Source organism: Stegodyphus dumicola, chromosome X1 (assembly GCF_044657685.1).
Source record: "Stegodyphus dumicola isolate Sdum_Otavi_A_Nest chromosome X1, ASM4465768v1".
Lineage (NCBI taxonomy): Eukaryota > Metazoa > Arthropoda > Arachnida > Araneae > Eresidae > Stegodyphus > Stegodyphus dumicola.
Genome location: NC_140780.1, coordinates 158,014,838 through 158,042,713, shown reverse-complemented (window position 1 = coordinate 158,042,713; position 27,876 = coordinate 158,014,838). Strand labels below are relative to the sequence as shown.

Sequence of the window (27,876 nt, the reverse complement as noted above, 5' to 3'; positions counted from 1 at the left end):
GTTTGTTTGTCTGTAATTTTGTGTTAGATGTGTTTACTTATTTTTGATTTAGTATTTTTGTTTGCTGTTTGGGGGTGGCTGTGTTACTGGCTGCCCTCGTTTGTGGAGATGCCGGGCCCCTTCTTTTGAGCTATAGGGACACTTGTGTCCAGGTGGGCTGAAATGGAGCCTCCAATTCTTACAACTCTTACTCTACAATGCTAACAAGTTTCGAGTAGTAAATTTTGTTGCTGGCAAGAGAACTTGAAGGGCAGATCGAGAGTTTAAGAGGATAATGGCTTTGGATAAGAAGGTCTTACTGCAATAAAGTTGATGTAGGGCCATGTGGGATGTTAATATGATAGGCTTTCTCGTGATATACCCTGATTAACCACAGTCTTGCCGCTTCTCTCTGTTTCTCAGACCCAGTTTAACATGGTAACAAATAAGATAAATGGGAAAAGTCTAATTTCAGAAACGTTAATTTCTAGAGAAAGCCTACATCCCAGTAATAAGTTCTTATTATGTGCTTGAATCTCTCTGACACCAAACTTTCGTGACTCAGCTGCTTAATACCCTTTTTTTATCGCATTCAAAAACCTACCAGTCTAAATTATTGCCATTCAGTCAGAGATCAGTTAATGTTCCTACTTTAAAATCGCTCACATCCTTCATTGCTGTTTCCCTAAAGGTATTTGATTTTTTTCTATAAGGGGATTTATTCACAGTCTCCCGAATGATTTAGTTACTTCTGAATTGGTTGATAGAACTACCATTCGTTTTACCGATTTTAAGATCAAAATCTTATTCGTTAATTTTGGGTTTAAATGAAAATTGTGTCGGTTCAGCTTTTAGCTTTTGATCGTTACAGTGTTTTCAGATTTATTTAACAGTTATTAAAGTATTTCCAAATGTATTCAAATATCTTAATTTAGGTCTGCCTGAGAGTGGAAGAACGAGATTTTATTTTGAGGTGTCCTTATTCTTTCCAGTTTATGATTTCTGTAGATATTGCCATCTTTTAGTTTTATCTTTTAATCCTACACATTCAAGAATTTCGTTTCCAGTTAACTCAAATGAAGTTTTCTAATTCTTTTGAAATGTATTTGCTGATAAATACTCGATGAGCGAAGCAGGAAAATGACTCCAGTTTTGTTCTAGTTGATTGATACCTGAATTTACTTTTATAGCTTCTCGAAGTATAGGTATGTGACGCTAACAACAATTCAAAAACAGTTAAGCTAAAGCAATAGACATCTAGCAATATAAGAAGTTGTAACTTCAAAATTTATGGCAATTTTCACAGCCGTAGACCAATTGAAAGCTTGTGCATATTCGTGTTATAGAAACATGCCATCAGAAGTTACAGATTTTCATAAATTTCATTCTACATTGCAGAGAATGCGAAGACCAGTAGGAAATATTTCAATGATTTCACAAATTAGAATAACTGGGAAACTTAAAGGAGGATGTAGACTGAGGAGTATGGCCGACGGCAGAATTAGATGAAAAAGTTCAATTATTTTAGATATTATCATTCACATTACATTAGGTTCCATTTTACATTATATCAATATTTAACTTTAGAGTCATTCTTTGACACTCATAAAATAAAGCTTATCATAGTGATTCAAAATTTAATGGGAAAAAGGAAAATACAAGCTAAAACATTCCTCTTTTTCCCAATATTTATATACAGTAACCCCCACCCTAGCGCGATCCTTCTTAAGACGAACACTCGGTTAACATGAACAAAAGTTTTGTCCCGGCAACGATGCATATGATCTTATAGTAAGTTTTACCGGATAACGCGAATTAACTTTTTTAGTCGGTTGCGTCATTAGATTATTTTCATTTAACACGAACCTTCAAAGTTTTTCAATTTTTTTTTCCTATTAGGGCTGCATTCAAAAATGTTCCGTCAAGTTTTATTAAAAACCTCGCTGTATGCTTCAAAACCTAACCAGCATGAATAACATTGCTCGACAATCGCGATCATTGCGTCAACAGCGTGTTTCATTCGCATCAACAATCAATGTCAATCAACAAATGCAATTCTGCGTTCAGATGTGCTTTTTTTATTATTTAAAAGTGAGCTAGTATGAATAATTCTAAATTAATCAGGTGAAATTACTTACCTGCCTTCTTTTTTCAGCAAAAATTTCTCCTAAAATTCATTAGGCGATTGCATACTAAATGAATAAACCCAGTTAAAATTTAAGTGAATTGTGTTTAAGATAAGACATTTACAAAGACTTTCTGGACTGAAGGTTTTTTACTTTAGAATTTTCATCGAGCTCCAACCTTTGCTTATTCTCCAAAAGCTCTATAGAAACTGTTCGGAAGTCTTGCAGATAGCTTTCTAATAGCTTTCAAGACGCGGAAACTAACGTTAAATTGTAATCATTAAAAGAGTGAGTCAAGGTCCAGAGGAAGGAGACAGGTACAGATCTGCAAAACAGAACTAAAACTCTAAGAGGAAGCAGACCGTGGTGTATTGAAGAAAAGCACAGTTTCCGAAAAGGATGGAATTGTCAAATCTACCTTATACCTTTGAAGATTGCGAAAAATTCTTAATGCTGCTGCATCGGGTTCTGGGGATAAAATTAAACGTCTTTGCGCTGCTGAGTACAAAAACGTCTAAACTCTACTTCTAGAACGGTTCCATTATATGCTTGCTTCTAACGTACCTTTAAGTGGACCTGGTTGTGGTTTATGGTTTATGTGTTGCCGCAAAGCCTCGAGGGTTATCTGCCTAAGGAGAGGGATGCCTTCGTGGAAACCTATCAAAGGGAGAATGGTGAGGATACACGTTACATATGCGGAAAAACACGAAAACACTCACACAGCCAGCCCATTCGCGGGATTCGAACCTCGGACCAAACTACCAGTGACTCTATTCCTTGGCCGCTGGTGCGCCTTAAGTAGACAGGACACTGAAAAACATTTAGCTATTCAAGATTTCAGTTGCTCCGCCTGTTTTCTGATTCCAAAAGAGATACTCTATTTCATTATTACTGATTTGTGGAGAAGTAAATAAAGTTGATGAAGAAGTAGCAAACAACTCGTTGCATGAATTTTGAGCAAGTAAAAGAAAAGTATACATCGTCTAATATCTACAATATGGACGAAATTGAACCTTTTTGTACTCTTTCCCCAAGTAGTATCCTAGCAATAAAAGGTGACAGTGCCTTGGTAGAGTACAAAGTAAACAACGTTTAAATGTTGTCCGTGTGTTATTGCAGTCGGCAGTGATGAACACCGTACTTAGGTGATCGGAAAATCCGAGAAACCCTGGTGTTTTAAGAACACAAACAGCACTTCACCTTGAATCTACTCTCACTATATTAAAGCTTGTATATACAGCTCATATTTCATAAGGGGCTTCTTCGTTTTGATAGTGGAATGGTGGTTCAGATAAGGCATTTTCTTATGACTTTGGAGAGGTGTACAACACATACAATTCAAGATTTGAACTTAACAAATGTAAAGTTTCAGTCCTTCTTTCAATTGCAACAAGGCGTCTTCAGCCTTTGGATCAAGACATTTTACCTTTTAGAACTGTAAAGCAGAGCCTGGAGATGTAAAGATGCTAATCCGCTAATCCTGCTGACAAGTTAGATGATGACAAGGATACCACTTCGCCTGACGAATGGAATATTCTATAGGACGTTGCAAACGCTGATGTTAGTTTTGAGGAGTCTATTGCAAATGACGATGTTGCCGTATCTGCTCCAGTAGAATCTGAAGTGGAAGCAGTTGCGTCTGATTTGCAAGAAATGTCATCAGAAGAAAATTAGGAGGACAATATCATTCCACCCTCTCGCCAGAAAATGTACACTTTACAACGTTTTTCAGCAACATCCAAATTGGTTGGTTTCACGGAAGCCATGAGTACAGTTAGCCGTGAAATTACCAAGCATTTTCGTTCCCGTTTGAGGTAGCGAAAATTACAGAATTTTTTACCAGAAAATTATTTGTGAGTACATTTTTTCAAGTTACAGTACAGTAATCAATATAGTACTGTAGTGTTTTCTATGACGATATACATAATACACTGTAGTAAGTACTATATACCTATATACTGAAAGGGATTAATTTATAGAAAAGTTATTCCAAAAATAAAATTTAACTTCCAGTTAACACAAATTTCTTTTACATTAAACAAAATCGGGTTTATAAACGTCTTTATTTTTCTTTTCTTTGGGATTCGTGTTAACGAAGGTTTACTGTATATTCATTTTTGTTTTCAGACAGATATTGTCCAGAGTTTCTAAGATGTTCTTTTGTCCTGAATATTGAAACAGTTATTGGTTTCACATTTTAAGCTTCTTTGCATTAACATGCATACAGGACTGGTGCGGTCGCACCAGGCAGCAAAATTTTTAGAATTTAGGGAAAAACTGGCAGGAAGAATTCAAGAATCTCAGATTTTGTATCGAGTGACCAAAAAGGCCTCACAACGGCCTTGCACATACGTTGCATACCACATACCATAAAGATGCATACAAACGTGTTATTCAAGCAGTGAAATTTTAGGCAGTTTTATATATATAGCTTCCGAATTGAAACTGTTGGTTGAGTTAATACACTTAACGAACTTCTTTTAAGATTTAACGGCAAATTATCAACTGCTCTGAAATAATAATAATTACAGCAGCTGCTGAATAAAGAAGATTTTTTTTTCTTAATCCGTAGCTTGTGATTTGCGAGCTTGGACAGAGTACAGAAAAGCTCTTACTTCTCTACAATTATTCTGTGCTTCAGCTATCCATCTATCCATCCAATTATTTATTCTTTTTGAATAAGTAAAATTTTGGATGTTATTAATTTGTCACAAATTGTTTTATCACAAATAAAATTGTCGCAAATTTCCCTCTTGGACATATAATGTCGAAAAAATGTTTTATTATTTAAACCCGTGTGCGTTATTTAATTTAGGTATCATTATTTTATATCAGTAAAGAAATAATTTCTTATCTAAACTTTAGCTGAATATAAAAAACTATGTGTGTCTTTTAACTCAAATAAAAAATTATTTCTTTTTCTTTTAATTCACTACAAATAAATAAGCAAAATCACGTACTTAGAGCGCGTACACCTGCGCAAATAAAAAATTAATTTAGTTGTTTCACATTAGTTGAAACAGAAATGAGCTGTGTGATAAGTAGCTCATTTCTGTTTCATCTAATGTGAAATAAGCAAATAAGTATGTTCAAATGGCATCTGTTTTGTACTTTTTACGGATGTAAAAATACTTTCCTTTTACTCTATAATCTTTGTCGAAATAAAGTACGATAAAAAATTAAGTTCCTTTACTTTGTTGAATCATCCGGTATATTTTGACTCAGAAGGGAATCGAACTCCGGATCTTCAGACTGCTAGTCAAACGTGCTTAAAAATTTTTAAAATTAATATTAAATACATATATAAATTAATATTTATATTGATATTTGGGGGCTTAATGTAATGATTGCGTGAAAAACGTTTTAGAGCCTGGGTCACTGATCGACAACAATTCTCTTTAATTTCTCTCTGTACTGCATCATTGAGCACACAAGCATGGTAATTTTACTACTAAGAATTCCAATTCACATTAAATACCAGTATAAATTAATACATGGGAATTCCGGCGTTGTGGTGTAACTGCAGGATCGCGTTTTATGCTAATTTGCATTCGGTGATGCAATCTCTACCGTATACATAAACTGTATACTTTAATTTCCCTTTTTACATTCTAGAAGAGGTTTCAAGCGATTCTTCATTCGGCTCTGGAGATGAGTGTCTGGGTTTTGACAAAGAAGATTAAAATGTTCTTTCCCAGATAGATTGGGTATTTGCGGAAAGTATTACTTTGTATTTGCAGTACTTTATATTTAAAATACTATAAATTCATTATAATGATTAGTAATAAAGTTTTATTCTTTAAAAATGTGTATAAAAAAGGAGGTGCGCCTTATACACTGGCAAATACGGTAATTAAAAAATAGGTAAATTATTTAACTATTTTTAATTCAAAAATTGCGGATAATTAAACTGGAAAAAGGTCACTATCATTTAATAAGTCATGTTGATAGTCAAATTATATTTGATAAAAAAGATTACTAATAAATAATGAAAGAATTCAACGGCTTGATATCTAGTGCGTACACTCTCAAATTGAAAGCTTTAAATCCAGTATAATATAAATTAATATCTCTGAAACGCATTCAATCAAAATATGGAAATTTAACAATAGCTAACTCAGCAGCAGATGATGAACAAAGAAGTTATTTTCTTAAAACGTTCATGATAATATCTCTGACCAAGCTATTGAAAAAATAAATTAAAGGGATTGCATTTTTAATTTCAAAGGAGAAACTGATGATTCATATTACGACTACAAGTTGCACAAGACCCTCTTTTAAAAATTATATCCTATAAATGGATATCAATTGAGCGAAAATCGGAAAATTTCATTAGAAAATTTTAAAATGCTGTGGATTTGAGAATTGACTCTAAATATTAGACGTTATCAGAATATTTTATCTTAGAATATAAAAGCAATGTAGACTGGCATATTAATTCTGAGAGTAGTCTGTGTATATCAAAGGCTCTCAGAAAGATTTCTCATTGAGAATGAATGCTTAATTCTTTGGGATGTCGTGTGTAGATACCAGACGTTTCCTGAAAAATTTATGATTGAAAATGCTTCTAAACTGGCTTGGGAAAAGTTTCAGAACTTCAGACATTAAGTGATAATTTCTATATAGAGAACTCGAGTAAATTAAATATCACATTCGTTCCTAGCTATAAAAAATTATCAGAAAGTACTACAGAACCATTGTACAGAACCATTATAGATTGGAATGAAGTTTTCAAATATCAAACGCTTTCAAAATTATCCATAGTTAAACGTATTTATAAAATAAAGGACTATGGTATTATTTTGAAAACGGATTTGTATACAGAAGTTGTGAAAGCTACTTTCAAGAAAATGGTTTTAAAGTATTTAGCTAAAATTTATTCAAAAATCTTAATTTTATTCTTACATTTATTTTAGTTTTTATTCTTATTTTTAATCAGGAGCTTGCTGTTTTTAGTGCCCTTTTCTTTAACCCTTTTTGTTATTTAATAATTTCTTTAACCCTTTTTGTTATTTTTAAGGGCACCCCGTTTTCAGGGCACCTTTTCTGCTACATTTTGAGCAATTTTATTTTTAAAAAAAAGTGTGCTGTGAACAAATCAATATTTTTTGTAAAAAAAGGTATTGGAAGGTCTCAAGTTGTTTAAAAAAGGAAATGTATAGACGGTTTTAGGCTACTATATAGGGTGTTGTTTCTTGCCTCCTCTTTATAACGATAAGCCGCAGTCCTGAAATACCACGATCCTACAGCAGTCGAATTCCGACACGAGCTGATAGGAGTTTCTACTTTTTTACAGGAGGCATAACACGACCTTTACACAAACTACCAATGTTAAAAATCCGATTTCCAACTGTTCAGTCTTCTCATTTATACAGAAAGTGAGTGACGTTATTCATATCTGCTTTGCACGCATGTGCTGGAGTGCTAATCATTTGAATACCCGAGCATGTAATACCTTTCATGTAAATTTGACGTTTGTTGCATTCCGCCTTCATGGTGAAACGATTTTAATGGCAATAGTGCATTTAGCTTGCAAAAAAGGGGGCAGGGAGAGAGAGAGGGAACCTATCATATGAATTTTGAATTTATGTTTTATCCAGATGTGCTTCGGCTCATTTAATCCGGATAACAGAAGGCTCCACTGTACAATTATAGCACATTGCAGTCAGTTTAATATATTACAAATAACTAACTTTGCTAACATAACTGAAGAATTTGGCATGTAGGAACCACCTGGAATGCAAGCATGTTTAGCTGTAAAATTACAATAATAAGTTATCCAATTTCTACAGTTACATTCAAATGAAATCTAAAAACAGAAACTTACATTTAAATAAAGTCCAATTTGGCACCTTGGCTAAAGACGATCATGGCGAGCCAAGATTGAGTAAACAACTAAATCAGATATCATTCAAAGACGCTTTTTCACCTGCACTAATTTGCATTTTCTTATGGAGTGAGCTTAATTCATGCGTGCGAAAATGCAGTTGGAAAGAATAAAGAGAAATTTAAAAATAACCGGTTAGCAGCTTTTAATGACGTTTCTACGATATAAAATGGTGTATTAGTGTTACTCCGTTATGTCTTGTAGAATCTTTAAGTTATTTTTTTGAAGCAAGAAAGGGGAAAATGTGTAATGAGTGAAAAATGCGCTGGAACCCGAACCCTTAACTTCTTGAATACGCTCAGAATATGCTACCGTTACATCATAAAAGCATGCTGGAAGAAGGGAGAAAATACCTTATATACTTCCCCTTTTAAAGGGCGATTAGGGGACCCAGTCCCCAAATCCTGATGATGAAGAATTATTGTCTACAACCTTTTAGTTCTGGTGCCATTTGTACAGTCATTAGGTTACTTTTTTTAAGCAGGAACGAAACAAATATTCAATGCCGTCGCCATGACTCGAATTTGGACCTCTCGAATACTCGCCAAGCGTGCTACCGTTACACAGGCATTGTACTTAGTGAGATTGCCATGATATTATCCACAATGAATGCCTGGAACGCTTGACAGTAAGGTATGCAGCGAGATGCTAGTCCATGTTGACCCTAGTATCAAGGGAAAATGTCCAACTGAGTTCCGGCTCAGAAAGGTAATGCAAGGGCCACATGCGTCTGCATTCACCAGCTGGAATCTGTACGGACTCGAATGGGATCTTTTGCCACACCCACCATATAGCCCCGACGTCGTTCCTTTGGACTTCTACCTTTTCTCACACTTGCAGCTATATCTTCCTGTTGCTATCTTCCATTCTGCACAGAACGTCCAAAATGAGGTTGATCTGATTTTAGACTCGCGGCCACGAAGTTCCTGGGCCGAAAACTTTGGCTTTGAAAAACTACCAAAACGTTGGCAGAAAATCAAAGATTTGGGTGTGATTACTATCCGCACTAAAGGTACTGCTTTAATTTTTTCCTAACTTTATTAAGAACGTTTTTTGGTGGAAAACTTTCGTTACAACCAGATATTATATTCGCCAATACACACACACATACATATATATGTAAGATATAACAAAATACGATGGATGTGTAAGATATAACATAATACCATGGCTGCTTTAAAAATAATTGGCGACCTCAAAATTTACTATTCTAGATTTGGTTCTCTGCCTCTAAATTCATCTGTTCTCCTAAATTCCAGATCGTTCGATGATTATATAAAAACCTAAAATTAACAAATCATAGCTTAGAGTACTTTCTGCATGTACTTAGTATAAATATCGCTCTCAAATAAATTACATCATTCCTTTCCTTATTTTCCGCCACGCCAACATCCACACTGCTGTGCTTTCCCGCCTAAAATGCCTACATCTTATTTTTAAAATCGGTGTGCATAGGATTTAATGTACTTCATTATGATTGGATAAATATCTACTAAGCTAATTTTATATGCGTGAAAATAAAGACTAAGACTTCTTCAAAATTCATTTTGTGTCGGCATCATCTTCTTGTCCTGCCACTCTGCTATCACGTTGTTACAAAATTGGTATACATGTACCTAATTTTAGCGAAATTGCTTATAAATTGTAGTATCTGGTCTCAAGAGTGTCAAGCATCGGCTACAGAAGTCCATCTAACATTTTGTTACGAAATGTCCAAGCGCAATAAGATGGCTTTCCCGCAAATTAGTTTTAGGGTTGCGCTGGTACGCGGAGAGTTAGTTACGTGTTAGTTGGTGTCTCGTCTAGCGAGTCAGTCCGTGAGGAGTCGATCGAGTTGACAGCCGGGCAGCGAGTGCCGAGTGGGTCCTCGAGTTCACCGAAAGGGTCTCTTAGTGTATCGCGGTTAGTGCATCGTCTAGAGAGCGTGTTGAGCTCCGGGAACGACTGAACCGAAGAGGTGTGGTGGTGTATTTAATTAGGGCAAAGCACACTAGGGCTATCTGCCTAAGGGGAGGGATGCCTTCGTGGAGGACTTTCTAACTGAACCGAAGAGACGGGAGCCGTGCTCTGTGTGTCATCGTGTGCATCGCGAGTTGTAGTGTGGAGTTTCGAGAGTACGTGGAGTTCCGAGAACGACCGAGCAGAGTCGGGAGTTGTACTCTGGTGCTTTGCAGTGAAGCTGTCTCCACCGTGATAGCCTGATAACCTGAAGGCTGTGTCGCTGATCGTGTCAGCGTGTTTATAGTAGTTCATCGACGACTGTAAAACGTGTTTTGGAGCTGACCTGACAGTACTGGCAAATAAAGTGTGTTTCGATACTTCATCAAGTGTCGTCGTTATTCACTCCAAATCTACGAACCCCGTATGAACTGGTGTCAGAAAAGAAAAAAAACGCAACAATTCATATAAGTGACGAGGTGGCGAGATTGCGCCAAGTTAACGATGATTTTGTCGAGAAAATTTTGTCGGCAAATTTGGCGAGAAATCACCAAAACCGACTATTCGGCAACATTTGTAACCTATACCTTGGTAACTTAAATAAGTTTAATAACATTTTACAGTGGTGCTCAGAGCACACGCTTCATTTAAGCTCTCTGGAGTCATAGAACTACATTAGTGGCCGACTTATTAAAATGTAGTTTCCTTATGTCTTATCACTGCACTGCAATATTTGTAATCATCTCTCAATTCTTTGAAATTCATTATTATTTATGTAACCTAATTGTAAATAATGTAGGATAACATTGCAGCTCAATTGTTTTATTGTTTTTACTTACTATATTACAATATATTTTTTATTAATTTTGTATTAATATCCTTATAATACTTTAAAAGCGTATATTTACATTGTACTAAACTTATTATGGTGTCCATCATGTGAGACCCTCTTAATTAATAATAGCTATCTAAGTTCTTCTTATCCCACTACTATTAATCCACTTATGCTTTGTAACATATGATATCTTGAGGTATGGGAGTGTTATGCATTAACTACTCTCGCACACTTAATGCTACCATGTTTTACTGCACGATAAATCTCTGTAGTAACTAGGTAAGCACATTTATAAGTACGACCAATTAAATGAAATTCAATTGAAGTTTGTTTAGTATTCTCTGATGATCTTGACAGTATAATATATAGCTTTGTATCCCTTGATGATTCTGACAATACAATATATAGTTCTTATTTTACTACCCCAGTAAGCAAATCAGTATAGACTGTGACTGTAATCACTGTCATTTTTGGGATCTATTGTTGCTTAGGGACGTTTTGTTATGTACTTACTATATTGTACTTGTTTCATCTCTATTGCAATTTCATTACAGTACTGTTTAAAATGTATTGGTTATACTTATTTTTGTTAATGTACGTATCTTGCACAGTAAATATGAATGCTCTATAAACTGTAAATAGCACAGTATATTTCGTCACGTAGAAATAGAGCAAACTATTTTTCTTGTACTTAAACTATTATATCATCTTGTTATTATTTTAAAGAGATCCCACCTGCCTTTCATTCCTATTACGCCTTCACATTATATACTCTTTGCAAAGATGGTTGAAGTTGATGTGAATGTTGTGTGGATACAGTATGTCTATTATTATGCTATTATATCTAATGTATACAGTTAATGAATGTATTCGTAGCCATTGGCACAGATGATTATGTATACCTGAAATTTCTGTGATTCTGTAACTCTTGAATTTTGAATTTAAATGCCATTGGCATATGGGGCACGCTGATGGAGAGGTTGAATACTTCCATTGACCAGGCACTAATGCCGTTTGAAAATTCTCGCTATTACCTTAGGTCGGAACCCTGTATCAATGGCGAAAAGCTGTAACCTATATCTTATACGATTTTACTTAATGTTTTATATACAATGATTCTAATATCTGCATGTGGTACTTGTATGGGAAATATTGGTATTGAGCATAATTTTTACATTGAAAGACTACTGCTTATGTAAATTTACAGAAACTTAATAGTGCAATGGCACAGTACTATAAGGGAAGTACTATTAAGGTACTACTCTCTAAAAATTTACTATATTATACCCTTTATATTCTTTGTTGTTTATTATTTGTGAATTTGCATTGTAAAATGTGGGTTTTTTTGCATTAATTGGCATTATTGATAAACTTGTTGTCTTTAATGGTACCATTGCATTTCTGTGTAGCTTTAAATTTTGAATAATTAGGAATTATTCTTTTAGGGTAATAAATGCTGTTAATAGGGACAGATTTTATGACAAAGATGTAATTATATTAGAAGCTAACACATGTTCATAGGTTTCAAAAAGTTATAAATCTATAGCGTCGTGTAATTGAACCTTGTGAATAAGATATCATGTTGTGTCTTTTGGAAATGATTATTTCTATATTACTGTAATCTGGAGATCCCTATTATGTAATTGGTGTCCATCATGTGAGACCCTCTTAATTAATAATAGCTATCTAAGTTCTTCTTATCCCACTACTATTAATTGTAATTAACACAATCTCACCTCTACTGGACTGGTAACATATTTGAGTTTTGTTACGCTTTTAATACTAGCTATCGTAGATTTTGTACAACTGTGTCTTTTGCATACAAAAAGTGTCATATATATATTGAATGTCTGCTATTACTCATTGAATGTATATTTAGATGTGTAAAATACTAATGGTTACTCAGTACTCTTGAATAAGTATTGTACATTTTAGAATTCCACCTGTGTTTGACTGTTTTATCATTTTTTTTTAAGTTGTAGTCCTTGAATAACTATGTATTTTTGCATTTAACAAGTGTAATATTAATATCAATTTTTTTTCTAATGATCAAATGTAAACCAAGATTTATTGTGTAAAACAACAACTGTGACTTTATACTCTTGAATGAGTTTTCAATAAATGCCGTTGATCTGTAGGCTTCACCCTTGGCAGGTGATAGCTGCTGGTAGTAGATCTCTCCGCTGAGCTGACATTATTCGTTTGTTATAGCTTTACCTAAGGTCGGAAGTCAGTTCAGCGGTGTTCTGTAACCTATATCTATGTAACTGTAACTGGTCCGATCCTTATGTAATTCTATCCGGCCCTACGCACTTGTAACTGTGTATGCCTTCCAGGAATTTCGAGAAATCGAAAATACTGGAAATTTCCCTGCCGATGTGGGGGGGGGGGGTAGACTATAAGACCAGAAAGAGCATCAGTTTAGTTTAACCTAACATCTTGTCCTCCGGTCTCATTGAGGCATTTCTGTACCTGCAACTACAAGTAGCATCATCTTATGACAGCTGGTATACAATTTGCAAAATGCAAGCTTAGACGCTGCTATAACGGCAACTGGAACTGCCAGTTTAGTTAGCTCAGAGTTAAGCACAGAGTGCTGGAGTTATCACTATGCGGTCTTACGCACTTTAAGCTTTTTCTGTTGTCTTGTGTTTCGCGGTAGTTTGAAATAGTAACTAAAGTTTGAGCTCTGTCATATTGAGAAGAGTAAAACAGTTACTCTTGTGAACATTTCGAGAATTGTACAATGTTTCTTTTGAGAAAATAAATTTCATCGAACTTTAATCAGTTCTGTGTGCATTCAATCCATTACGAACCTGTGCCGCCCAACCGGTATAGTGGTTAGCGTCTCTGACTGCCATGCCGAAGGGCTCGGGTTCGAATCATGAAGAAGGCATGCATATTTGTAAAATGTATAGTGCCGGTGATTCATGGCGGTACTATAAATATGCGGCTAGTCGAAAGTCCTCTCGTGTGGTTTGATGGAAGGGAAGAGGGGGAGACCCTCTGGCCCGTCTCTCCGGGGTGCTCTCCATCAAAAGTTGGGGCGGAAATGAGCTAAATCGTACTGTCACCTGTAAGTGCACCTGTGCTCAAGCCTGTGCTCAAGCCAGGAATTTCTTGGGCTTAGGCTGACGTTACTGTCAGTTAAGTAAGCCTAAGTAACAACAACAACGAACCCGCACGCACTTAACAGGATGTTGTCACCAAATGCTATCGCCGTATATTATTTTTCAAGAAGTAATATAAATTTAATTTTTAAGAAGTGATAGCGAACATAGAAAAAAATGTATGTCAATGTGCATAAAAGTATGTTGCTGTCACATGTTACTCCATGTATTATTTTTAAAGAAAAAAATATAGCGAAAATTAAAAAAAGAGTGCATGGCAGCATTTGACTCTTTATCCGGAATTCTAAAGATACTATCTCACAAGCATTACCCCACTACTGCACCCTGCAGGATATTTTGCTTGTTTTGTTTTCGCCCTGGGCTGCTTCACTTCCCCTTAAAAGACCCGGTGGATCTAGGCTTCCCCATTTCAACCATATAGATACCGTGCTAGTGCAGATGCCTAATCAATATAGAGACAGAACCTCCAACATAAAATAATTTTAACTTTCGAGTGCCGGTTTTTTGGCATTTGCCGAAGCGTAGCATATTTAATTTTCCTTTAAAATTTAATCTGTTTGTTACTGATTAACCAAGCTAAGGGATTTAAGAACAATAAATGTAGTTCTTTACCTCTTTTCTTGGTTACCAGCTGGGCCCGTGAAATGACACTAGATGGATTTATTAAAAAATTATATATATATTTCCTTTTTATAATAACTAGTTAAAGTGACTGTCCAAGCCAGCAGCAAGTTATTTGAAAAGTGAAACGGGCAACAAAAGTTATTTGACGCAAAAGTAAGGTTCGGGAATAGTAGCCCTTCTGAGCTAAAATATTTATTGTAATACTTAATACTTAATCGGGAATTCTAAGGGTATGCTGTTTTTAAAAATTTTGGGAAATTGCTATTGAATTTTATGTGGCGTAAATGTGAAGAAAGTGGCGTTTTAAGTTAAAAAGACAAAAAGTTGCGTCAGCAGGAGCGAGTCCAAGAGCAGATAAACAATCTACAAACTCAACGGGAGGATAAAAAACCTTAATAAACCCTCAGGTGCCACTTAAAATCTGAATCCTTTCAGATTTTCTTTTCTTTTCTCCCCCCCCCCTCGATAGGCATGCCTTCAAAATTCTTTTAGGTATTTCTTCTCTGAAGTTATATTTGACGAAATATTACTGTGATTATACCGAATATATTCTAAGCCAATTATAGGTAAGCAGGAGGGGCAATAAGAAATCAATCCTTTTTACACTTAATTGAAATTGCATTCCCCCCATACGAATTCTTTGAACCTGCAATCGCATAAATGTTTTTGTATTGCTTCAATAATTTCCTTAATGAAGTGTATATATTAAATAAGTGCAAACAAAGTGTCCTCCTATAGATATCATTAAGTACACCTTTTAGCCATGCTATGAGCTGAACCCAGACAACATGGTTTCAAAAATATATTTATATTATTGTGAAAGAAAACGTACAATTCTACAAATTCTACGTATAAATCTACAAATACTATAAGTGTATTTTGAGAGCCATGCTGCCTGAGGAAAGCGTGACGAAAGAGCGTAGTGAAATTTTATCAGCAAATTTTCAAACATGCATCGAATTAGCATTTCAGAATATTACTTTCCATACTCTTTTCATTTATTTTTTAACACAACAGTAAATGCAGTTTTGTAAAGATTAGTTTGATGAAATTATAAACGCTCATTTCAGCGATAGTAAGTGTTAATGAGCAGCACTAACCTATGCAACTATACACAATTCCTCTTCTGATGCTTCTTTTGAAGAAACAGCTACAACCATCGCAGCAAAATACTCCATAATGTTTCCCGTACGATTTGTCGCCGCATACCAAACACGACACAGGAACCGGAAGTGTCCTTCCTGCAATTAAAAAGCAGTGATGATAACACAGCAGCAACAAAATAATGACGCACTAGAGCTCATTTCGACATAAAAAATCTTAAATGAGTTTTTCAATAGAAATTTTCTACACCAACAGCAAAGGTTATTTTTTAATATATAACTTTGTGATAATCACTGTCAGTGCATCTGTCACATTTAAAAAAAAGCTCTAAGCACAAACTCTTGAAATTTCTCTGCCCGCAGACATGCATGATATATGGTATTAAAAACATATTTTATTTACTACAGTTGGGTGTACTGAAAAGTGAATATGAATTTTAAGTTGAATCGATTAGATATATTACTAAATATTAAGTGAATCTATTGCTTTTGTGTAGCTCAGTTAGTTAAGCAGTGCAGCTTTAATTTGAAATATAAATTAAAGATCTTACTATCACGGCGAATGCAACATTCTGGAAACTAGCTATTTGTCAGACCGAGTGCCTAAAACATGTCATTGTAGCATGAAATAACGTAGAGACTCAAAACAAAAATTCAGAAACACTCTGTTGAAACGTTTCCAACAACAAAAATTTAACGTTTAAGGAAACGGCAGTTGAAGTAAAGCATGAAATAACGAAGCCACAACAATGAGGTAAAAAAAATGTAATCCTATTCAAATAAGTTTTAAAAAGAAACTTTTTTTACTTCTGTGAAGTATCATATGCCTTCAATGTACCACAATTATTATTCCTAGGGATCAGGTGATTGGGGATCATATTATAAGGTATTTCTCCCCCTTCCCTAGCGTGCCTTCGTGGTGTAGTGGTTCAGCACGCTGGGCCGGCGAAGGCGGTTGCATATTTTTCATCTTTTCTGCTTTCAAAAAAATACCTAATGTCTCTACAATGGCGCCCGAACTAAAAGGGTTGTGGATGATGATTCTCCGCACCCAGGATTTGGCGACTAGGTCCCCTAAAACCCCAGTCGACCTTTAAAAAGGATAGTATATAAGGTATTTCTCCCACTTCCGTAGCGTGCCTTCGTGGTGTAGTGGTTCTCTACACTGAGCCGGTATTTAAGAGGTCCGTGGTTCCATTCCCGGCAAAGGCGGTTGCATATTTTTCATCTTTTCTGCTTTCAAAAAAAAATACCTAATGTCTGTACAATGTAAGGGCCCGAGCATTATGAACACATAATTCTTTTTAATTACACGGAATGGCTGTATGGGCCTTTTCGTGGTTTTCCTCATGTGTAACGTATATACGAAACAGTTTGCCTTAGAAAGTCTTCCACGAAGGCGTCTTCCACGAAGTCATCTTCCGCTCAGGCAGATAGCCCTCAAGGCTTTGCCATAATCAGATAAACCAAACCTTTTTAATTACATCAGGCTTTACTATGATTTTGTGATTTAATTCAAGTAAAAATGAATCAAATATCAAGAAAATACAATTTTTATATAATAAAACGGGAAGTCTGCTTTTTGAATTGACAACAAAACACAAGCCCCTTAAAGCAGTGCAAATGCAGATATATGGTTACGTTACAAATCGGTAATCTCAGAGCTGGCGAACAAGACACTGTAATTCATAGCAAAAGGATATTTTTTTTTCCGAACGGCCCGGCACTATTTTGTCATTTTTCGACATTGGCCACTCCTAAGGAAATTGTAGTGATTTTATTGTGGAGGCACCTGATACGCGGCCACCGTTACTTCCATAAAGGGACGGACAGCTACAACCATGTTTTCTCCGGGATTCGAACCCGGGTTCTTCGGTATCGTAGTCGGCTTCCCTAACTACTATACCATCTGTGCGGCGGTAGCAAAAGGATGCGGCCGTACTATTAAGTTTCGATTTTATCAGTTTATCATTATTATTTATTAGTTGTAGTATTATTTTAGTATTGAAGGTCTTTTCAGTGATGATTTTGGCTGAGCCAAAGACTTAAATAATTGTTGCGAAGTAGTAATTCCTCTGGAAGTATTCAAAAAGTACACAATTTTTCGTGCTGTCACGTAAGCGCAAGATATAGCTCTTAAAAATTAATACAGTTTATGTAAAATTTTGGAAGGAAGTGGGAAATGTTGTACGGTTGTTATATAGGATATATGACATCAAATCTATGAAATTTATAGAAACTCATATAGGAAATTTATTGTGATAAATTTTTAAAAAAAATGCTTTATGCCCCCAAAAAAGTAAATTTTGGTATTTCACTGAACTACAGCATGAATCATATCTTAAAACTTATTTTCCTTAAATTGTGACAATACACAGTGCGCTTATATAAAGTTTTAACGCCAAGTTCTTGCAAGAAAAGTGTAATAAAATGACATTCTTACTTTTTAGCCTTTTAATGTACAATCCGTATAAGTTCCTATAGCTGCTTGATTCCTTCAAAGGATGCACCATTAGGAAAACTGTTTACGGCTCTTATTATTGATCTTCGTTGTTGTTGAAATAATGATCATGGAGGTGACAGTTCGCATTAGCGAAGAGTAAGTAAACCACACGTCAGTATCAGGTATCAGTATTGGGCTCAGCCCAACCCGCCTAACCAAATAAGTTGGTCTTATGGTCATGACAGGCCATGCCCATTTCAACAAAGGAAAAAATGAAACATAAAATATCTAAATGAAAATAATCATGTGTTAATAATAATTATAAACATAAAAGTGAAGAAAAAGAACAAATACAAACCTTTAGACAAGAACAGACCACCAAAGACAAAAACGAAAAAAAAAAAAAAAAACGCGAACAACAAACACAAACAATGGTAACGACAAATTAGTAAAATAGACCAAATAGTGGTGGCAATAAAGAGCAAAAATCATACACTGATTCCCACTGCCGGGCGCTCACCGTTAATAATTTTCCTCACAGATTTACATAATTGTGCGAAATCTTTATAGCAAAAAAAGAGATTTTCCAAATCAATATTTTTATTGTTAAGCTATTAAAATAGAGACAGACCTCGAGGAAATACTTAGCATCAACAAACAGACCACATAGTTTACATTTATCGTCGTTCTGTATCTTAAACCTAGCGAAGTATCGCGAGAAACGCCCATGTCCGGTCAGAAACTGGTCGACTTCGAAATCATTGAAGATAATATTCTTTTCTTAGTCAGTTCTAAGTGATTCAAATAATGACTTTTCCTTTCAGAAGTATTCCCTTGTAACTTCCATTGCTTAAAATAATACGAATAAATGACTTTGGTTACTATTTTTTTTTTTGAACCCTTAACATAGGGCGTCCCCGAAACACTCCCTAAGGCAGCCTCTATTGAGAGCACAACCACGCTCTCATTACCGAATATTCCGATATGGACTTTAACCCAGCCAAACTTAATATTAAAGGATAAGGATAGTTTTTGGTATCTTGGTATCTTTAATATCGATAATCATACCATTATTATTTTCTGCATTATAAAGTGCATTTAAGCAAGACGTGCAATCTGTAAAAATATAAAAGTTAGAATTTCTTGCAAAATTACTTTTCAATATCCATTTAAGGGCATAGAGGACGGCGATGAGCTCGGCTTGATAAACAGAGTTATATTTTTCAAGGCCCAACTTATAGTGATAGATCTCAGTATCAAAATAATATATAACAAAAGCCGAGCCCACTCTGCCCTCATAACCCGAAACAAGGATCATAAATATTATAATTGACAGAAATACGGTTAAACCACATGTGCCAAATCTGGTAAATAAAGGGAGTGTTTGCGAACTACAGCTCTCTTTGCTAAAAATTATTTGATCGGAATGGAACTGTTTGATGGCGTTAGAAATTCGTTGTTCGATTAAGTTCTTTCAGGCCTTTCGCTCTGAATTCTCTACAGAAGTCTGTCCATTACGACTTTCTAAAATATGGAGTTGATCGTTTGTCTTTCAGGAACACATTTCTTGTGGACTATCCCTCTGCAGTCAAAACAAGGACACCAACATTATTTTTAGACTTCTGAAATGTAAGTTCATCTAACTGTTCTTCAGCCCCCAGAGATGATTGCCGTTTTGTCTCTGGAGTATCTTTAGTCACAATTTGTTTGAAAAACTTTGCTGCTTTTCGCTATTTACAGCAAAATTTTAATGCTACCTTTGCTTGTGTTCTACCTTCCTTTTATATGATGCAATGAATTGGATTATAAATGTAAGTAGTAATGTAATGTATTTTCGTAAATTTTCCCACATATTTTCGTTGTATAAGCCGAACTACGTGCAATCGAAAAGTCCGGAGTGTGAATTCCAGGGAAGGCATTGCACAATTTCCTTGTTTCTTGCTCCGATAAATACATCCGAGATTCGAATCCCGGGAACGGGCTGGCTGCATGGGTGTTTTCGTGGTTTCCCCCATGTGTAACGTGTATACGAGCCAGTTTCCCTTAGAAAGTCCTCCACGAAGGCATCCCTCCCCTTAGGCAGATACCCTTAGTGTGCTTTGCCATAATTAAATACACCGATAAATACCTAACAGCTCTACAAGGGGCTCCCGAACTAAAATATAGTGGATGATAATTCGCCACCACTAGAATTTGCGATTGGCTCCCAGTGTTCCCAGTCGCCCTTCAAGTGGGGAAGAATGTAAGGTATTATCTCCCTTCTTACGCTTTCCTTCGTGAAATGTACGTCCAGCTTACTTTTGTGACGTCCGGAGTTCGAATCCCAGCGACAGCACTGTATATTTTTTTAACGTTTCCTGCTTCGACAAATCTACTGATTCTACAGTAGGTGCAACATAAGTAGAAGAAGGCACTTTAGGGAGTAAATGTAAGTAGAGCTACAAACCTGTTCAATTTAAATTAGTTACAATTTTTCTTTTTCTGAAGTTAAATGCAAAAGATTTAACCTGAAATTCCTTGATGTAAAGAGTTCAGTTTGAAATCAATAATCCAGTTCTGTACAACATAATGTACCTATCATGCATATATAAAAATATGCATGATAGGTACGTTATGTTGGACAGAATTGGATCTGCTAACCACAGTGCAGTTATCTCTTCACTGTGGTTAGCAGATGGTTGGCCGATATGCATATCGCATTTTAAATTAGGTCCTAGAACTAGAAACTATACTCAAAGAAACAAAGGTTTCCCCATGCGGCTCACGACGCACAGCAGGAAACGAAGCGATGAAGCGAATCAAATTATAAGAGTGAAGTGCATGAACAGCAAGAAAAATAATGCAATTTATGCAGGTTACACGACTAATGAGTTTCCTAATTAAAAAGCAAATAAAACTGGGATTAGGACAAAATTTCCTTTGTGAATTTGGAAATACTGAAGAAAGATGTGGCTGACCCAAATTACAATTATCGCCCGGCCGTGAAACAAGTCTGACAAGTTGATATTAAGCAACTACTAGGAATTCAGCATGGCATGGAGCTGTTGCTCGGTCTTAAACACAGTAGAGGCCCAGGCAGGGGAATTCGACAAAGAAGTAGTAGGGGAGGGGAAACCGCTAGTCTAAGCACGTAGTATTCTAGATGGAAAAGTTTCCAGCGAGGCCTAAGGGGATGGGTTTAATAATAAAATGCATTTCGATTTTTTTTCCGCCTTTTACTTTAGTGGCAGGTCATAATTAAAAGAGAGACGTTCGGAGAGTTTATGTTACATGCCAGAGTAAGTTAACGAAGATCATAGCGAAAAAGGAAGAGAAAATGCTCTAAAATTGAATATTATTTTCGTTCGAAACGTCATCTGCAGAGTCTTTCCATAATTGTTCGGCCTTTAAGTTAGGTTACGCTACTCCGCATTTAATAACTGCCTAACTGGGTGATTGTGTGGAATGTAAGGTTTCTGTTTATCTTTGAAGTGGTCCTACAAATAGGTTCTCAGACAATTATTATTCGACTATGCATTCTTTGTCTTTCGAACTTAATAAGTCTTTGCGATCTCAGAAATTAAAGGGAATTTCTCGAAAATATAAATCTTTAGTTTATTTTGTAATAACATAGCTAACTGATATAACTTTAAAATGCATTTAATTCATGATAATTTTATGAACGCTCGCAGCGTCGTGGCAATTGATGAAAGGCGCTTCTAAATGCCATATATTGGGTACCTCGGTAGAAAGCCGTCCAAAGGCTTTCATTTCGTAATCCAGTTAGAATTTAAGTGCATATAAGTTAACACGTAATCTATCAGTTTCTACTATTTGTATATAAACTGACATTTTTATACGTGAAATGCTCCTTACATACCGCAGAACATTAATATGAAAGATCTACGATACTTTCTACTGCGTCGTAAACGTTTCGCATCAATTACAAACAAACAGAATTCCGAACATTAACCTTGAAAATTATATCTACGGCGCAGATGGAGGGAATGGAAGGGGGCTGAAAAGTTGCAAGCCGACTTTTCGAGTCGTGTTCTGTAGTGCTGAAGCCTACAGATCTAAGTGACCCACTGTGATCTCCAAATGAGCCATGAAACGTAAATTGATTGATTATACTTCTTTCCAGCTCATTTTCTTCCCCACAGATTACATAAACAGTATTATACATATTTCATCAAAAAATAGTTAAAAATAAAACTGTTCGAAAGTTTTGCCTTTTCCTTTCTAGCCCTGCTACAAAATTCATTAATGTAAGCCCAATACTTCTTAAATTTCTTGATTATTTCTTATCATACAGGGTTGATCCTTATTCAAAAACTTCAGGAATAGTCACCTAAAATTCCTCTTCAAAATAAAATACGATTATACGATAAAATTGATGACGTGAAATCTGTCGTTCATATATGTATCGTTACGATTTATTCCTTAAATGACTATAATACTTAGCTACCAATTATTTTACTGTTTCTTCTTCTAAAATGAATTGGATTCAGCGGTTCCCCCTTCTTCCACCATTTCTTTTTGTCCATTAAATCATTAGCCCATTAAATTCCACTTTTTGGCAAAAGAACATGAAACACGATATACATTGTGTCCTAGCTGCTTTTTTAAATTTATTTAAACTGCAAATGAAGTCGTGGTATTGTAAACGATGCTGTGCTCGATATGTCGTTAGCGGTGCTACTGGACATATCTTTAGGCCAGGATTCGAATCCTGGAGTAGGCATAGATGTTTGTTAATGTATAATGCCTTTGCAGCATGAGAACGCTTTAAATACCATCGAGCCGAGAGTCTCTCCAGAGATGGGATCCATCCTGTGTCAAAAGAGTAAGATCAAAAGATTACTGAGTAAATTGCTACTGTCAGCTTTAAGAGGCTGCTCTCTCCTTCTTGGCCACAATAAAACGCGGAGATGTGGTATAGAATCTGATCTAAGGTAAAGATTAAAAGCAAACAGCTGCTTTTAAAACAGCGAGGTGCCGAAAATATCAGTTAGATTTTGGAAATATTCAACGATGCTTCAGATACCGATATATCCGTCTTATTATGAGATACTTTAAATTTTAGAGCTGATTTTCTTGAAAGATTTTTTTAAATGTCTATGGCTATTGTGATCTAAGTTAACCCATCATTTTTATGCTGAATAATTTACTCACAAAAATTGCATAATTTATCATTCCGTTGTAGAGTCAATAGGTTTTATGAAGTAGGAGACTTGAAAAATTTGCAATGCCCTTGCCGGGACTAAAACCCTGGACCTTTCGAATACGCGTCGAGTGTGCTACCGTTACACCACGAAGGCATGCGGGAGGGGAGGATAAAATACCTTATAACATCATATATTTATGTAAAGCATCTAACGTATGATCACTTTTTTCCCTTAGTTAATTGCAATTTTATTTTAAACCACTTTTATAAACATTCAGTGATTTTTGGTTTCTCATGCTGCTTTAATTTATATAGCCTTCTTTATCTTTTTACAGTTTATACATTACTAAGATAAAACTTCAATTGCAAAGTTTTCTTTTAAGTTCCGTAAAGCCCAAACCCAGCTCGCCAGCGGTAATATCGCTGAACGCTGATAGTTCGAGCGACAAACGGGCTGGCTGAGCTTAAATCCAGACAAACCGGCTGGCTGCATAGATGTTTAGGGTTTCCCTATGTGCACGTGGATAGTTTTAATTAAAAATCCAGTTTTAATTAAAAAAAAACCTTTACAAAGACATCCCTTCCTTTAAACAGACAGCTCTAGCATGTTTTACCATAGTTAAAAAAAACTAAAAATCAAGATTTTTATTTCATCATCACAGCGAGATATGTGGAAAGCCACAATCTCGATTTTGTGCCTTTAGCAACAGTGACACCAAGATTTCCGATATCAAGTCCAGTGACCTTGCATTTCAGAAGTCGGTATGTAGCCTACAGCAAGAGAAAGATCTAGGCCCTTAGTAGCCAGAAACAAAATGAAACAAACAAAAACAAATTAGACGCTTTCCTGAAATTCCATAAAATATGGATGAAGAAATCTGTAACATTTAAACGTTGCTCGATAAGGATTTTATTTATGTGTTTGTTTACCCTTCTACAAGGAGCGTTTATAAAATACTAAAATATTCCTTCTCATCCCCCCCGATTTAAATCTTTTTTTTTCTTATGTTTATTTTTTTACCTCAAAATTTACTACTTTTCGCTGCAACGTTAAAATTGATCTTCTCCCGCAATAATTTACTCAAAACCTGCATGAAAGTTTCCTGAAATGGAAACATTTTCTGTTGCATGTGTACTTTTAAAGACATCAAGAGTGAAAGGCTTGCAAGTAAAATTATACTAACAGAAGTTTTGCAGCAAGAATTCCTAAAGCTCTTGCAAGCTCTCGATGGGTCAGAATTAATGGCTTAAATTTAAATGGTGATATAATGCAAATAGGAATATAACTGCTTTGCCAGTACAAAAGTGCAATCATTAAATTACTCTGGATTTTTCCTGTTGTCTGATAATTTTTTTTTCGGAAAGAATTCTGTGGTTTTAATTAAAGAGCGCTACTAAGGAATTAAAGTCTCGCGTATCCGTGTAGTGAAATGTTTAGCACTGGAAGCTCTAATTCAAATCTCCAGGAGGACATAGTTGATTTTTCACGTTTTCCGTTTACAGAAAATCGTAATACATCTCTACAGTGGTCTCTGAATTCAAATGTAATGGACAATAACACGTCATCACTTTCATTTTGACACTCAGTCTCGTTTCCGCCAGATAACCGATCTTTAAGAAAGCGAAATGTAAGGATAATTCCTCCTACGAGGCATTTTTCCATGTGACAACATCTCCAGTTTAAAGGAGAAAAATCTTGGATTTGATAACCTGTTAACATGATGAGCAGTTAACTTTTCGCGGTGCAGACTCGGGAAATAATTACTCGGCAAATAAATAAATGATTTAGTTTATTCTAAGGTTTTTAAGTTCTCTAAAGATTCAGTTACGATGATTTCTGAAATCACTGTAAATAAACTGGCTAGGAAAATATTAAAAAAATGTGAAATGAAAAACAATTTCGTAAGTATTTTTTGCATTAACGTAAAACTGGAAAATTAACCCCCTGAATTTCTCTTGGAAGCTGTTCAGAGAAAGGAAACGTATAAGGTATTTCTTTCGCCTTTTCAGTATGCCTTCGTGATGCAGTGGTCAGCACACTCGACGCGTATTCGAGAGGTCCGTGGTTCGAGTCCCGGCAAGAGCATTACTCATTATTCATCTCTCCTGCTTCAAAATAACCTAATGTCTCTACAAAGGCTTTATTGAAAAATAAATGGTAGAGAAAGACTTAATTGCAAACAGAATCCTCCAAGATATAAGCATTCAAAACAATTTGACCATTAGACTAAATATGATTCTTCTTGGCATTTAATTGCCTTCTTTGGTGCAGCTTTCAACAATTGTTTTGTCAACAAGACATTAGCCTAAATAGAACAGAATTTCAACGGAGCCATTTGATCTTCGTTATCTTTTTCTTTCTCATCTGCGTAATTTAATGGGAGCTCCAGGATCTGTAATAATTTAATTTCATGTGCAACAGCCTATAGCAGCGGTTCTCAGACTAACGCGTACCATCTAAACAAAACTTAAAAAACTTTAGTACCACCAATACCACTTGCAATGATTAATTTTCAATTTCTCAATAGAAATATTTTAAAAATATATATAGTTTGCCATTTGCACAACCTATTGTCTATTTGTATTAAAGATGCACACATTAAAAAAATATTAAAAGACTAGTTACTATTTTAATTACCTTTAACATTTTAATTTAAGTTACAATACTTGAATTCTAAAATTTAGTGCGAAATTTGGGCCTGTTTAATAGAGAGCTATTTCTTTATGTCTGGTCTTATTTCACTTCGTTTTAACCGTAAATTAGAATCCACTTTAAATTCCGTTTTATGTTATTTTTTAAATATCACATGGAAGAAAATATTTGCTCGCACAAATAGGTTGTGCCAAAAGCAATAAAAATTTAATAGCTTTATTTAATGCCTTTGAATTCTTTTTTCGGTTCAGCCAAAAGTGTGCAAGTGTATTGATTTCTGAAACCTCCAGTTAGAGTTCAATCACAGGAAATTTCTATCACTTGTTCTTTTTCTTCAGGAGATAAAATTTCAGGTACGTTTGAACAAAATGAATTTCTAATCCAATTTTCTTTTTCATAATCCTCGGTAAAGGACGTGTTTAAATTATTTATCACTGAAATAATAACATTTTTATGTCAGATGCTAATTCTTTTATTTTCACATTATTTTCTGTTAGGAAACTTTCTAAAAGTAGTGAAGAGCTTAAAATAGTATTATCCAATTCTTTGATTATCAGCTCGAGTTTTTTTTATAATTGCATTTATTTTATTTCTGATGGTAAATAAATTAACACTTTGTCCTTGTAATCCTAAATGTTTTGCATGAGTTGGACTAAATTGAGCTTTAATGTGCAATTTTGCGATGGAAGCAGCGATGAAGAGATTGTGAATCTCTGCAGTAGACGTACCTTAATGTGATCTCGATTAATGTTATCTGTCGGATATTGTTATCGACTTGTCTTAGTTCCTCCGTCCGTAGAAAATACATCACTTATTGTGATCAGCAATTCAGTTAATATGGTCAAATTATTATGAAATAAATTTTTAAACGAAAGTAAAATCGCCAAATAAGTTTTAAATGCATTATAAAAATTGCTGTCATGCTGAAATGTCGTAGACATATTGATTTCGTTTTAGTCATCTATTTAAAATTAGGTAAAAAACAAACTTAGTTTGACATAGATTTTTCGATAACTGTAGCAATTTTTAGAGGATTAGACACAGATCCCCTTTTTCAGGAGCAAAAAAAATAATCTGCACAATACTTTTTCCCACACAAAATCATCTACTCTACACTAAGATTGCTTTTTTTGCCTAATTTTAAATTTTACATTAGCAAGTTCTCTTTTAGAGATGAATACCCTTCGTGTATTAAGATTTCTAGCTCAGCATCGGTCGAATAATTTCCAGAAAAGCTGTAAGTAGTTCATATACGAACTTTTGCATTTTCCAAGTCAAAACGTTCTGAAAGTGCATGTTTATATGTTTATATGTTTCTATTTATATTTATAATTAACCAGTTATATTCCACTTTCCTTCTGAAGGATATTTTTTCCCATCGTTTAATATTATTATTCGGTTAATGTTGTCGAGCTAGTCACGGAAAAAAGTGATCACATTAAGAGATGACCTATGTAATTCCAACAATAAATTTTCCTACTAGAAAATAGTGAAATAAATAATATTGTGAAAATGAATCGTTACATTTTTAGAATAAATTGCTGTGGTTAATTTAACTGCTCTTCATTCCGCCTGTTTTATAGCAAACATTCCTATTAACATTTACTTGAAAATTAAACGAAACTGTGCGATTAAAGAATCTATATTAAAAATAATCTGACTCTTAGTATAAAGTAATTGTAAGAGATAATAAGGACGTTACAAGCTATATAAGCAATTTTGCTGTTTATTACGTTTGACACCACGTTGAATCTCAGATAAATCAAAGCGTCAGACTAATCCAGCGCGTAACTATGAAAGACGAACCGGAACGTCGGCCATATATCGCCAAGAACGAAACGCAGTTAAGGCTTGTCTTTCAAGTGAGGTAAAATGAATCCCCAATTTTTATTGCGGAGGGGGAGGAAATAAATAAAGCAATTTTCGTGTACGAAAATTCCATTTTTGTTTTAATTTTCGGAGGCTGAACGGAAGACTGATGTTTTTTATACAGCTGCTGATAAATATCTAA

The 27,876-nt window shown here is 35.1% G+C and overlaps 1 protein-coding gene across 1 annotated transcript in view; it reads right to left on the bottom strand.

Moving 5' to 3' along the window:
• The window catches only part of LOC118186201 (photoreceptor-specific nuclear receptor-like), a 164,485-nt gene extending 148,737 nt beyond the window's left edge, over positions 1-15,748 (bottom strand). Inside the window, exon 1 of the mRNA XM_035356271.2 lies at positions 15,621-15,748. The gene's annotated coding sequence lies outside the window, so the exon portion shown is untranslated. The remainder of the gene's footprint in view (positions 1-15,620) is intronic.
• Positions 15,749-27,876: the final 12,128 nt, after the last annotated feature.